Raw genomic sequence first — 11,876 nt, 5'->3', positions numbered from 1 at the left:
TACGTAACAGGTGCTGGACCTTAGACCGATTAGCACGGCATGGGCTAGACCATCAGGACGCTTGCCCGTTCTGCGACCAAGCGGAGGAAACCATAGACCACATCCTCGCCCAATGCGCCTTCGCGAGAGATTTGGACAAGGATATGCATGGCTGTGAACAAGCAAGAGTGGATACCAACCGAAGACACAAAGCTAACCGAGTGGTGCTTGAGTAAGGGTGGAAACAAAGGAGAGGGAAAGGACATCCGTGCCCTCATCCCCCTCATCATGTGGAAGCTGTGGAAACGCCGCAACTCGATTGTGTTTGATGGTGCAACACCATCGGTGGGAGGAGTACTATGCCGTATTGAGGAGGAGGGCCGAGCGTGGAAGACGGCCGGCATCATCAAGGCAGATGTAGAGAGCTTCTTTGCGGCTCTAGTAGTGGGCAATGAAGCGAGGAGTTAGTTATATGTAATACATCAGGTGGAACTCTGGGTGTAAATATGTGTATGTAAACCCAAAGTGGAGGGGCTCTTTACCCCCTTTTTTTTAGGGAAAAGAGCAAAATTACATTACTCTTGAGCCAACAAACAGTCGGCTGCTAGCACTGCTTTCAGGTCATCCGGGACAGTCGCCACCCATTGCATGTCGCCCATTCTCCTAGCTCTGGCCGCGAGGCAATGTGCCAAATTGTTCTGTTTACGGATAGCATATATGATCTAAGATCCTTGGAATTTCTGCATCTCCTTCTTGATGTCGTGTAGCACTGAGAAATAGGCTGATCGATTATCTTAATCAGGTTGTAGTTCCTTCACCAGGAATGAACAGTCAGTCTTAGCGATGACAAGTCCTCTGTACAACATCGCCAATTTCTGCAGTCCATAGAGCAGAGCACAAGCCTCGGCTTCCTCCACTGAAGAGCAGCGAACAATTTCTTTGGACATCAAGAAGAGAACGAATCCCCCGTGATCGCGAGCCACTGTGCCCACATGAGAAATCCTGTTGTCGGCAAAGAAAGAAGCAGCAGTATTCAGTTTGACAGTTTCGATGTCTGGGGGGTACCACTGCTTTGCAACACCTGAATCAGGTTCCTCGTCCTGTAACTTCTCCACACCAGCATCACAGATAGGTCATTCTTGCTCGGCCGAAACAAGAACTGTATGCTCCCTGCCTTGTTTATCCTTTGGTCCTGAAAAAAACTTCCTGTTTTAGCTGATCAGTTCCTCCTCATATTGCTGCAGAAAGTGTGCCGATCTACTAATCAACTCCTTTCCCGTACTATGGATGCAATCATCTCACAGGAACCAACACCTCCACAGCAGCAGAATAGTTTTAGTCCTCATCTTCGTATTGCAGGTTCCTAGGAGGATCTGAAGCCAGTCCTCCCCTGAGAACCTAAAGAGTGTCTCGCTAGGTAGATCCCAGACTTCCCGCATTTCGCTTCTTAAGGCCTTACTTTTTGTACAGGAAATTACCGCATGATATTCATCTTCTTCTCCGTTAGCACAAATATTGAAGGTGTTGTCAACTTCTAGAGTACATTTCCATTTGTTCAATTTGGTCGGTAAGGTATTTGTAGCTATTCTCCACCCAAAAATCTAAATTTTTTCAGGGACCTTAGCTTTCCAAATGATATCCCAGATGCTACGGTCATCACCTGAATTTGTGGAACTCGAAGCTGGCCTATTTTCCTGGATTTGGAGAGATGCCGCCAGTCTGTACGCACTCCGGACAGTGAAGGTACCCAATTTCTCATAGTGCCACGCCACCGTATCCTCCGCCTCAGATACTGGGATTTTGATATTGCAAATCGCTTCAGCATCAAAACTAAAAAATAGTTGCTGGATCAACTCCGAGTTCCAACCGCTGCCGTTAGCATTCATCAACTGATTAACCCATCTTAATCTGGAATGCCGAATGAATTGTGCAGGTTTCAGTCCTTTCTCGCGCAGGATCCATTGATCCTGTTGAATGTTCACCTTCCTTCCATTACCGATCCTCCAAACAAGACCCGCCTTGAGAAGCTCAAGCCCATGTGCAATTTCCCGCCTAACCGGAGAGGCATTCGTTGCAAACATAGTATCCAATAGTTCACCATATGGGTAGTACTTGGATTTAAGAACTCTTGCGCGCAAGCTATCCGGCCTTAGAATCAACCTCCAGGCCTGTCGTGCGAGCAGTGCTTGGTTGAAGAGCTTCATATCTTTAAAACCGATGCCACCTCCTCTTTTGGCTTTATCATGCGCTCCCAGGACATCCAATGAACTTTCCTGTGGCCATTTTCATCGCCCCACCAGAAGTCCCGTATCAATTTCTCGTATCTCTCGTAGAAACCCTGGGTCATTTTGAAGACCCCCATGCAGTAAGTTGGGAGGGCTTGAAGGACTTAACTAGAACCTCTTTCGCTACATGAGACATAAATCTTTCAGACCAATCTGAGCATCTCTTGATGAATCTCTCCATGATAGGTTGGAACATGGAATCTTTCATTCGTCCTTCTGGTGTGGGGAGTCCTAAATACTTGCTTTCAAAGGTGGAGGCCATGATATCAAGCACCATTTTGACATCTTGTTGGACCTCCACTGGGCATAGCTCACTAAAAAGTAAAGAACACTTGTTGAAACTGAGAAGCTGTCCCGAGCCCTTTTGGAAATCAATTAGGACTTGTTTCACCCTCTCGACCTCTTCAACTGAAGCTTTGAAAAATAGAAGGCTGTCATCGACGAATAGTAGATTTGAAATCCCAGGGCAACTCCTAGCAGTTTTAATGGGAGTTATATTTCTAGATCGAATCTCTTTATCCAACAGACCGGTGAGTCCCTCCGCAACGAAGAGGCAAAGGTAAGGGCTTAGAGGGTCACCCTGCCGAAGTCCTCTGGAGGGGGCGAAGGTGTCAAGGAGCTCACCATTGTATTTAACAGAATACCTCACAGATTTCACACAACACATCACCCAATCCACCCATTTGCGATTGAAACCAAGCTTCAACAAGGCCTCTTCCAAGAAACCCCAGTCCACCCTATCGTACGCTTTCGCCAAATCCAACTTGAAAGCACAATGGGTGTTAGCAGCCTGTTTGCTATGTTGAATCTTATGGAAACACTCAAATGCAATTGTAGTGTTGTCCGTAATCAAACAATCCTGGGATGAAGGCGCTTTGTGTCTCTGAAATAAGATCATCCAAAATGGGTCTCAGGCGGTTTACCATGCATTTCGAGATAACCTTGTAGACCACATTACACAGGCTTATTGGACGGAAATCTTTCAAGTGCTTTGGGTTGTTTTTCTTGGGTATAAGCACAATGACTGTATCGTTTGTTCCCTCCGGCATGACGCCCTCCCTGAAAAAATTTAGAACCACATTCACCACGTCCTTCTTGACCGTACTCCAATTCCTTTGAAAAACCCTGGCTGGGAAGCCGTCAGGGCCGGGCGCTTTGAGAGGTCCAATTTGAAACAGCGCATCACTAACTTCCTTTTCCGAGAATTCCTTGAGCAGCGATGAGTTCATATCATTTGTCACTCTTTCGGTAAGACAGTTCACAATGACTTTGGGGTCAAGCCCTTCTTCTTTGGTGTACAGATTTTTGAACAAAATCGTGGTCATATCCTGTAATCTTATCCGGTCCTCCACCCAGTTTCCTTCATCATCCTTCAACTTGTTAATAGTATTTTTCTTGCGCCTCCATGAAGCCTTGCACTGGAAATATTTCCTTCTATAATATATAGTACTCACTCTCGTGCATACTCGAGAAAAAAAGATCTAGTAATACAACTTTGGTAATGTATAGATATTGATAATTTTCCTTAAAAACTTGATCAAACGTAACACATGATTGACTTTTCAAAAAACTAAATATACTCCCTTGTTGTGGTATTAGCTTAACTTCGATCTAAAATCACGGAAAAAATAAAATAAAATGAAACGTGGGGAGTAGTACCTTATACTAGATCAAGATCGCGCCCTGGCGCGAGGGTGCCGGTCAAAGCGTTTTGCCGAAGCAAGTAATACTATGTCAGTAGGAAACCAGGTATAGCATTTGCACTTATACAGAATCAAGCTCAGTGCGTTCATACGACCACGGAAGCGCGCCTTGGCGCGTGTTGCCCATCCAAGCATCGTGACCCAGTGTGTATAAATCTTGTACATCCAGAGAAAATTACAACACTCGTGTATAAATCTTGTACATTCAAAGAAAATTACAACACTCTTTTAGGACTAATCACAAAGAGTAGAGATATATGCTAAAAACATGGTAAGTTAAGGATACTAAGTCAATAGGGTAATTAATTTTGGAAGCACATCACAAAATTTGTTTCAAAAAGCCAGATTGGCAGTGCCAGATGAGACAACTGATTTGCATCAAGTTTAGTACAAAGCAAAAAGATTTAGGAACCATGTATCATCTACAACATAATATACTTAAAATAGAATTTTTTAATCTATAGTCCATTTCCTTATTTATAAGAGATACACAGAGAAAATAGTCTCATATCTTCAGTTGCGCGACAAAATAAAAGAAGATTCATGTACATATCAAAACTAAGATTCTCCAAATACCATCTCTCGGTCATGAAATATATTCTTCAGTTGCACACCAATAGTTTCCATTCCAGGATAATATCAAATCCAGTCTTCCACATACCCTTTGTCCAAGACCAAAAGAAGTGCACAAATGGTGAGCGTTATAAGGAATTGTTCTTGGGTCTGTACAAAGCATACTAACCCCATTAAAATTACGTGCATGGAGGCGAGATGCAAGTACGATAATTAACCAACTCAACTGCGTTAATCCTCAAATTAAAATTCCAGAAAGAACTTGATCTTTAAATCTACTTCATCAATGCCACATCTTCTACATGGTTTCTCATCTACTGGTTGTGAGTAGAAAATAGAGCATTAAACCTAGACCCATCCTCTAATTATGTACGTGTCACGCCAGATTACTACACTTGGAACCTTTATATATATATGGGGATAGAATGGAGAGGGTAGGAAGGGAGCAGAGATGGAGGTACCTAGAGGCATTCCAGGAAATATTTTCCATGATATAGATCACGAACACCATCCTTTCACGCGACCACAGCAAGATGATCTGAAATAAGGTGGTAAGCGGATTAAGCAACAATCTTATTTTGGAGAATAGCTTATTTACCAGTTATCACACGCAGTTGAGGCACTGCCATGGAGCTGTCAAGTTCTTATGAGGAAACCTTTTATAAACTCCAATGTATTGAAGGGTTATTAACTAAAAGCACACACAAAATACAAATTTTATGATTCCTGGATATAACTCGCATCTCCTGGATCAAAAACCATTAACAAACATTTTGGATCAATTTCTGCATAGTGTAACCACATGAAATCTCAATAATTGTGAAAATTGCGGAGTAGCGCATGTTTCAGAAAAACGATAAGAGGTTCCCTAATCCCTACCACAACGTGATGAAGCTTTGAAACTACATATACCAAGATTTTCACTTGACCATTCAAGACTTGGACAAAAGATACAAAAGTTGCATCTAAGTCCTCCTTCTAGGGATTCCATAATAATAACAAAATACTTCAAAATGTAGTAATCCGAAAATCATATATAAGAACAATGCAAATCAATCTTGCAGCACCTCCTAAAACATTTTACAGAAAATCCAACCAAACATTCTCACGTTGTTAGAAACTACTTTATTACAAGCATACCCAAGGAACAATATAATGACCCAGACATAATCTATCTAAGACACTCCTAGATGGGCTTTAGAGGCACACTCCTAGACAATAGCTCGCAACAGCCTCAAGTAGAGGCACACAGAAAGAACTGATAATAAACATGCCTGTAATAATTAATTATTAAGGAGCAACCGGAAAAATACCAACGCAGACCATACAAAGGGAAGAATACAAAAGCCTATGAAATAAATAGTAATAAACACAACTAAATAGCAAGCAATAGGAAACAAGGCAAGGCACGACTTACCCTATGAACCAAGCGGCAGCTCCACCAGTAAGTAGTTTCCAACAACAAAGTGGAACCCAAGAACTCAGTTGTAAGTGAAACAAGCTGCCAAACAGAAAGTAAGGACCATGAAAGAAAGCAAGGCAAATTAATAAACAGAGAACCATATGTAGAAGCAATGAAGTCTGTAATTGAGAAGTGCAGATAATCACTAAAGCAGATAACTAACATAACATAATAGCTAAAGGTGGCAAGCAAAAACAAGCAGACCAGATGAGCATAGCAAGCGTGAAAAGCATTCAGGAGCAGTTGGTCAACATGCAAAGACACAGAATGAAAGCCTAAAGCATGGACACCAGATAACCAAAATCGAGGACCCAGCCAATACAAGAAGAAACCAAACAAATTCACTGATTTGCCACCATCCACACCCATATGATCGACGGACACACCATACCGAGCAATACACACAGACAAAAAGAAACATAAAAATAGAGATAAGGAAAATGAGACGTCGACCTGTAATTTCCTGATGAAAACGCGAAGACCAGCACAGATCGACCAGCGGCACAGCAAATCTAGGCCAAGTGAGGAGGAGAACAACGGACCTGCAAGTAATAGACACCCAAGATCCAGAACTGGTCAACCATGACAATTCGAACATAGAGAAGAGGAAAGAACCGAGAGGAGAACCACCTTAGCCGACGTCACCCCAGCGCGCCGCCATCGGAGCCCCTCTGCGACCAACCCAGCGACGACTCATGGACCAGGGAGCAGGACTACAGAGAGGATTGAGCAACGAAACGAAAGGAGGAGGGGAGGAGAAGAGGCAGGCGACGACGCAGGATAAGGGAGACGACGAACTGCTATCTTTATAACCAACAAGAGAACAGAAATGTTCCACTTTCATAAAGCTGGGAATTTTAAAAATGTATAGAAAATGCATAAATGGTGCATGGGATTTGAGCAAAATATACAAAGATACAGAAAATCTATTCGGTGGCAGCCATGTGGACTGAGGAAGTAACTAAGGGACCAATTGAACCAAAAACAAACTAAGTAACCAAAATATCACATCAAGATGCTAACAGTACATCGATGAAATCATTACATAAGACAATTATAAATACTGGAAGCGAGTCTGTCTAGCATAATAAAGTTCAACCTACTTTTAACCAGATTAAATCAAGGACCAACAACAAACAATAAATATCAAGAACAAATTATATGCAATAAATATATGAGAGAGAAGAAATCTGTATACAAGACGGCTATAAACACTGGAGCATAAATAGGCGACACCTTTAAATACAAATAAAGGGTTCATTGCATGGTGGGCTCAGATTTGCCTTTCCTCGATCACATAACCTACTCCCGTCATCTCTTATCACCATATCAATCTGTTTATACAATGGCGCTGCCCTGGTTACCTCTCAACAAGAGTGGCCATCCAAGGACAGAACAATAAGTATCACCTAATCAAAAAGGATTCGAGAGACAAGAGGGAGGATCCAACTCGATACCCACAGGTGCCTCGATTGCTCAAATGCACACTTATTTCAGTCACGGTTAATCATCATCGCCCTAGAAAGAATGGCCTCCCTCACCTCATCGACGCACAGACTAACCAGGAGCCAGCACACACATGGGCTCAGATTCACCTTTGCTCGATCATGACCCTTCCCCTAGTGTCTCCATCGCCAGATCAATGTGTTCTCACAAGGGTGAAACTGCCCTGGTTATCACTCATCAAAAATGACCATCAAAGGGTAGAGCCACCACTAGTAGAAAATAGGGCTTTCGTCCAGGCCAGTTTAGCCCATTAGTCCCGGTTCAATCCAGAACCGGGACCAATGGAGCTATTTGCCCCGGTTCGTGAGCCCAGGGGGCCGGCCAGGCCACGTGGGCCATTGGTCCCGGTTCGTCCGGACCTTTTGGTCCCGGTTGGTGGGACGAACCGGGACCAATGGTCCTGGCTCCTGGCCCACCACTATTGGTCCCGGTTGGTGGCATGAACCGGGACCAAAAGGGTTACCTTTAGTCCCGGTTCATGCCACCAACCGGGACCAATGGTGCTGCCTATATATAGCCCCTCGCGCAAGAGCAGATCACACTGCTCTGTTTTTTCTGGCCGAGGGGGAGAGGGCTTGGTGGTGCTCTAGCTCACCTCCTATGCACACAAGATGTTCGATGGAATGCCCGAGCCACACTACTTAAGGTTTCTCCTCTCCAAGCTCGACCGCCAAGCTCCATTTTCCTTAATATTTATCTAGGTTTAGCGGTCCGTCACGCCCCGTCCCCGTCTTCACCGCCGTCGATCACCTGCGCCGATCTCATCGCCGGCACCACCGTGGTGAGCCTCTTGTTCTCATCTTCTTTCTGAAAGGAAAAATATTATTACTTGTTTGTTTAGATAGATACTTGTATTATTTTCTTACTTTTATTATTGCATCTTATATAGTGCGCCGATGGTTTTGGTATCCGCCCCCGTCGGCCCTTGTCCTGTCTATGATTCGGATGTGGTATATATTATCTTTTCATAACTATTGGTTCATTTATTGTTTACGAAAATTATGCCGACCAACGTGACATAGATTTTATTTATCTAGGAGGTTGTTGAACCGGAAATTCCAACCGACCCTATTGTCGAGAGGTTAAATTTAGTTGAAGAAGAAAACAATTTCTTGAAGGAAAAAATAAAAAAACTTAAGGAGGAGAAGATGATATTGGAGTTGCATGTTGCGGATGTCGTCGATGATCACAAGATCAAGATGGATGCAATGCGCTTGAAGATGAGAAAGATTAGAAAATATGCCATTCATACCGAGGCTTGGTATCATTATGCCGTTGGATCAGTTGTTACCTTGGTTGCGATTATGATCGCATTTGTTTTCGCATTGAAATGTTTTACATAGTTTCAATGTATGGTTTAATTAATTTAGATGCTCTGCAGAGCTTTATGTTGTTAGATGAGAACTATGTATCTACTTTGGTTTTTATGTGATGATGAACTTCTATTAATTTGGTCACTTAATTATCTATTCATGATGTTCTGTAATGATTTTTGACACACTTAATTATATATAATGCACGCAGATGAAACGCAATGGATGTACGGTGACAGACACACCTCCGAGTACATTAAGGGCGTGCATGATTTTCTCGAAGTGGCTGAGGCAAACAAGCAGAATGGTTTTATGTGTTGTCCATGCCCTATATGTGGGAATACGAAGTCTTACTCTGACCGGAAAATCCTTCACACCCACCTGCTTTACAAGGGTTTCATGCCACACTATAATGTTTGGATGAGGCACGGAGAAATAGGGGTTATGATGGAAGACGGCGAGGAAGAAGAGTACGATGACAACTATGTGCCCCCTGAATACGGTGATGCTACTGAACATCAAGATGCACCAGACGATGTGCACAATGGTGCTGCAACGGGCGAAGCTGCTGAAGATCAAGAGGAACCAGACGATGTGCCCGATGATGATGATCTCCGCCGGGTCATTGTCGATGCAAGGACACAATGCAAAAGTCAAAAGGAGAAGCTGAAGTTCGATCGCATGTTAGAGGATCACAAAAAGGGGTTGTACCCCAATTGCGAAGATGGCAACACAAAGCTCGGTACCGTACTCGAATTGCTGCAGTGGAAGGCAGAGAATGCTGTGCCTGATAAAGGATTTGAGAAGCTACTAAAAATAATGAAGAAGAAGCTTCCAAAGGATAACGAATTGCCCGACAGTACATACGCAGCAAAGAAGGTCGTATGCCCTCTAGGATTGGAGGTTGAGAACATACATGCATGCCCTAATGACTGCATCCTCTACCGCGGTGCCTACAAGGATCTGAACGCATGCCCGGTATGCGGTGCATTGCGGTATAAGATCAGACGAGATGACCCTGGTGATGTTGACGGCGAGCCTCCCAGGAAGAGGGTTCCTGCGAAGGTGATGTGGTATGCTCCTATAATACCACGGTTGAAACGTCTGTTCAGAAATGGAGAGCATGCCAAGTTGATGCGATGGCACAGTGAGGACCGTAAGAAAGACGGGAAGTTGAGAGCACCCGCTGACGGGTCGCAGTGGAGAAAAATTGAGAGAAAGTACTGGGATGAGTTTGCAAAGGACCCAAGGAACGTATGGTTTGCTTTAAGCGCGGATGGCATTAATCCTTTCGGGGAGCAGAGCAGCAATCACAGCACCTGGCCCGTGACTCTATGTATGTATAACCTTCCTCCTTGGATGTGCATGAAGCGGAAGTTCATTATGATGCCAGTTCTCATCCAAGGCCCTAAGCAACCCGGCAATGACATTGATGTGTACCTAAGGCCATTAGTTGAAGAACTTTTACAGCTGTGGAATGGAAACGGTGTATGTACGTGGGATGAGCACAAACAGGAGGAATTTAACCTAAAGGCGTTGCTGTTCGTGACCATCAACGATTGGCCCGCTCTCAGTAACCTTTCAGGACAGACAAACAAGGGATACCACGCATGCACGCACTGTTTACTTGACACCGATAGTATATACCTGGCAAGCTGCAGGAAGAATGTGTACCTGGGCCATCGTCGATTTCTTCCGACCAACCATCAATGTCGAAAGAAAGGCAAGCATTTCAAAGGCGAGGCAGATCACCGGAAGAAGCCCGCCATGCGTACTGGTGATCACGTACTTGCTATGGTCAATGATTTACACGTAATCTTTGGAAAGGGTCCCGGCGGACTAGCTGTTCCGAATGACGCTGAGAATCACGCACCCATGTGGAAGAAGAAATCTATATTTTGGGACCTACCCTACTGGAAATACCTAGAGGTCCGCTCTTCGATCGACGTGATGCACGTGACGAAGAACCTTTGCGTGAACCTGCTAGGCTTCTTGGGCGTGTATGGGAAGACAAAAGATACACCTGAGGCACGAGAGGACCTGCAACGCTTGCACGAAAAAGAGGGCATGCCTCCGAAGCAGTATGAAGGTCCTACTAGCTACGCTCTTACGAAAGAAGAGAAAGAAATATTCTTTCAATGCTTGCTCAGTATGAAGGTCCCGACTGGCTTCTCGTCGAATATAAAGGGAATAACAAATATGCCAGAGAAAAAGTTCCAGAACCTAAAGTCTCATGACTGCCACGTGATTATGACGCAACTGCTTCCGGTTGCATTGAGGGGGCTTCTACCGGAAAACGTCCGACTAGCCATTGTGAAGCTATGTGCATTCCTCAATGCAATATCTCAGAAGGTGATCGATCCAGAAATCGTACCAACGCTAAGGAGTGATGTGGTGCAGTGTCTTGTCAGTTTCGAGCTGGTGTTCCCACCATCCTTCTTCAATATCATGACGCATGTCCTAGTTCATCTAGTCGACGAGATTGTCATTTTGGGGCCCGTATTTCTACACAATATATACCCCTTTGAGAGGTTCATGGGAGTCCTAAAGAAATATGTTCGTAACCGCGCTAGGCCAGAAGGAAGCATCTCCATGGGCCATCAAACAGAGGATGTCATCGGGTTTTGTGTTGACTTCATTCCTGGCCTTAAGAAGATAGGTCTCCCTAAATCGCGGTATGAGGGGAGACTGACTGGAAAAGGCACGCTTGGAAGGGACTCAATAATATGCAGGGACGGATATTCTTGGTCTCAAGCACACTACACAGTTCTACAGAACTCTACCTTGGTGACCCCGTATGTCGATGAACACAAGAACAGTCTGCGCTCCAAACACCCGGAGCAGTGCGACGACTGGATTACATGTGAACACATCAGGACTTTCAGCAGTTGGTTGGAAACACGTCTCATAGGTGACAGCACTGTTTGTGATGAGCTGTACTTGTTGTCCAGGGGACCATCTTCGACTGTAATGATTTGGAAAGGATACGAGATAAATGGGAATACACTTTACACGATTGACCAAGATGAAAAGAGCACCAACCAAAACAGCGGTG

General features: G+C 44.2%; 1 long non-coding RNA gene across 1 annotated transcript; it reads right to left on the bottom strand.

Moving 5' to 3' along the window:
* Positions 1-4,492: 4,492 nt before the first annotated feature.
* LOC119306508 lies at positions 4,493-6,087 on the bottom strand. Its single transcript, XR_005148970.1, has 3 exons — positions 5,958-6,087; positions 5,002-5,078; positions 4,493-4,629 (listed from the first exon to the last, which is right to left on the bottom strand). It is a non-coding gene; the product is annotated as an uncharacterized LOC119306508 (long non-coding RNA).
* Between the last annotated feature and the right edge of the window lie 5,789 nt (positions 6,088-11,876).

The sequence above is a fragment of the Triticum dicoccoides genome, chromosome 5B (genome assembly GCF_002162155.2).
Source record: "Triticum dicoccoides isolate Atlit2015 ecotype Zavitan chromosome 5B, WEW_v2.0, whole genome shotgun sequence".
NCBI classification, from domain to species: Eukaryota; Viridiplantae; Streptophyta; class Magnoliopsida; order Poales; family Poaceae; genus Triticum; species Triticum dicoccoides.
Note: the sequence above shows the minus strand (reverse complement) of the source record. Positions and strands in the feature narration are given on the sequence as shown.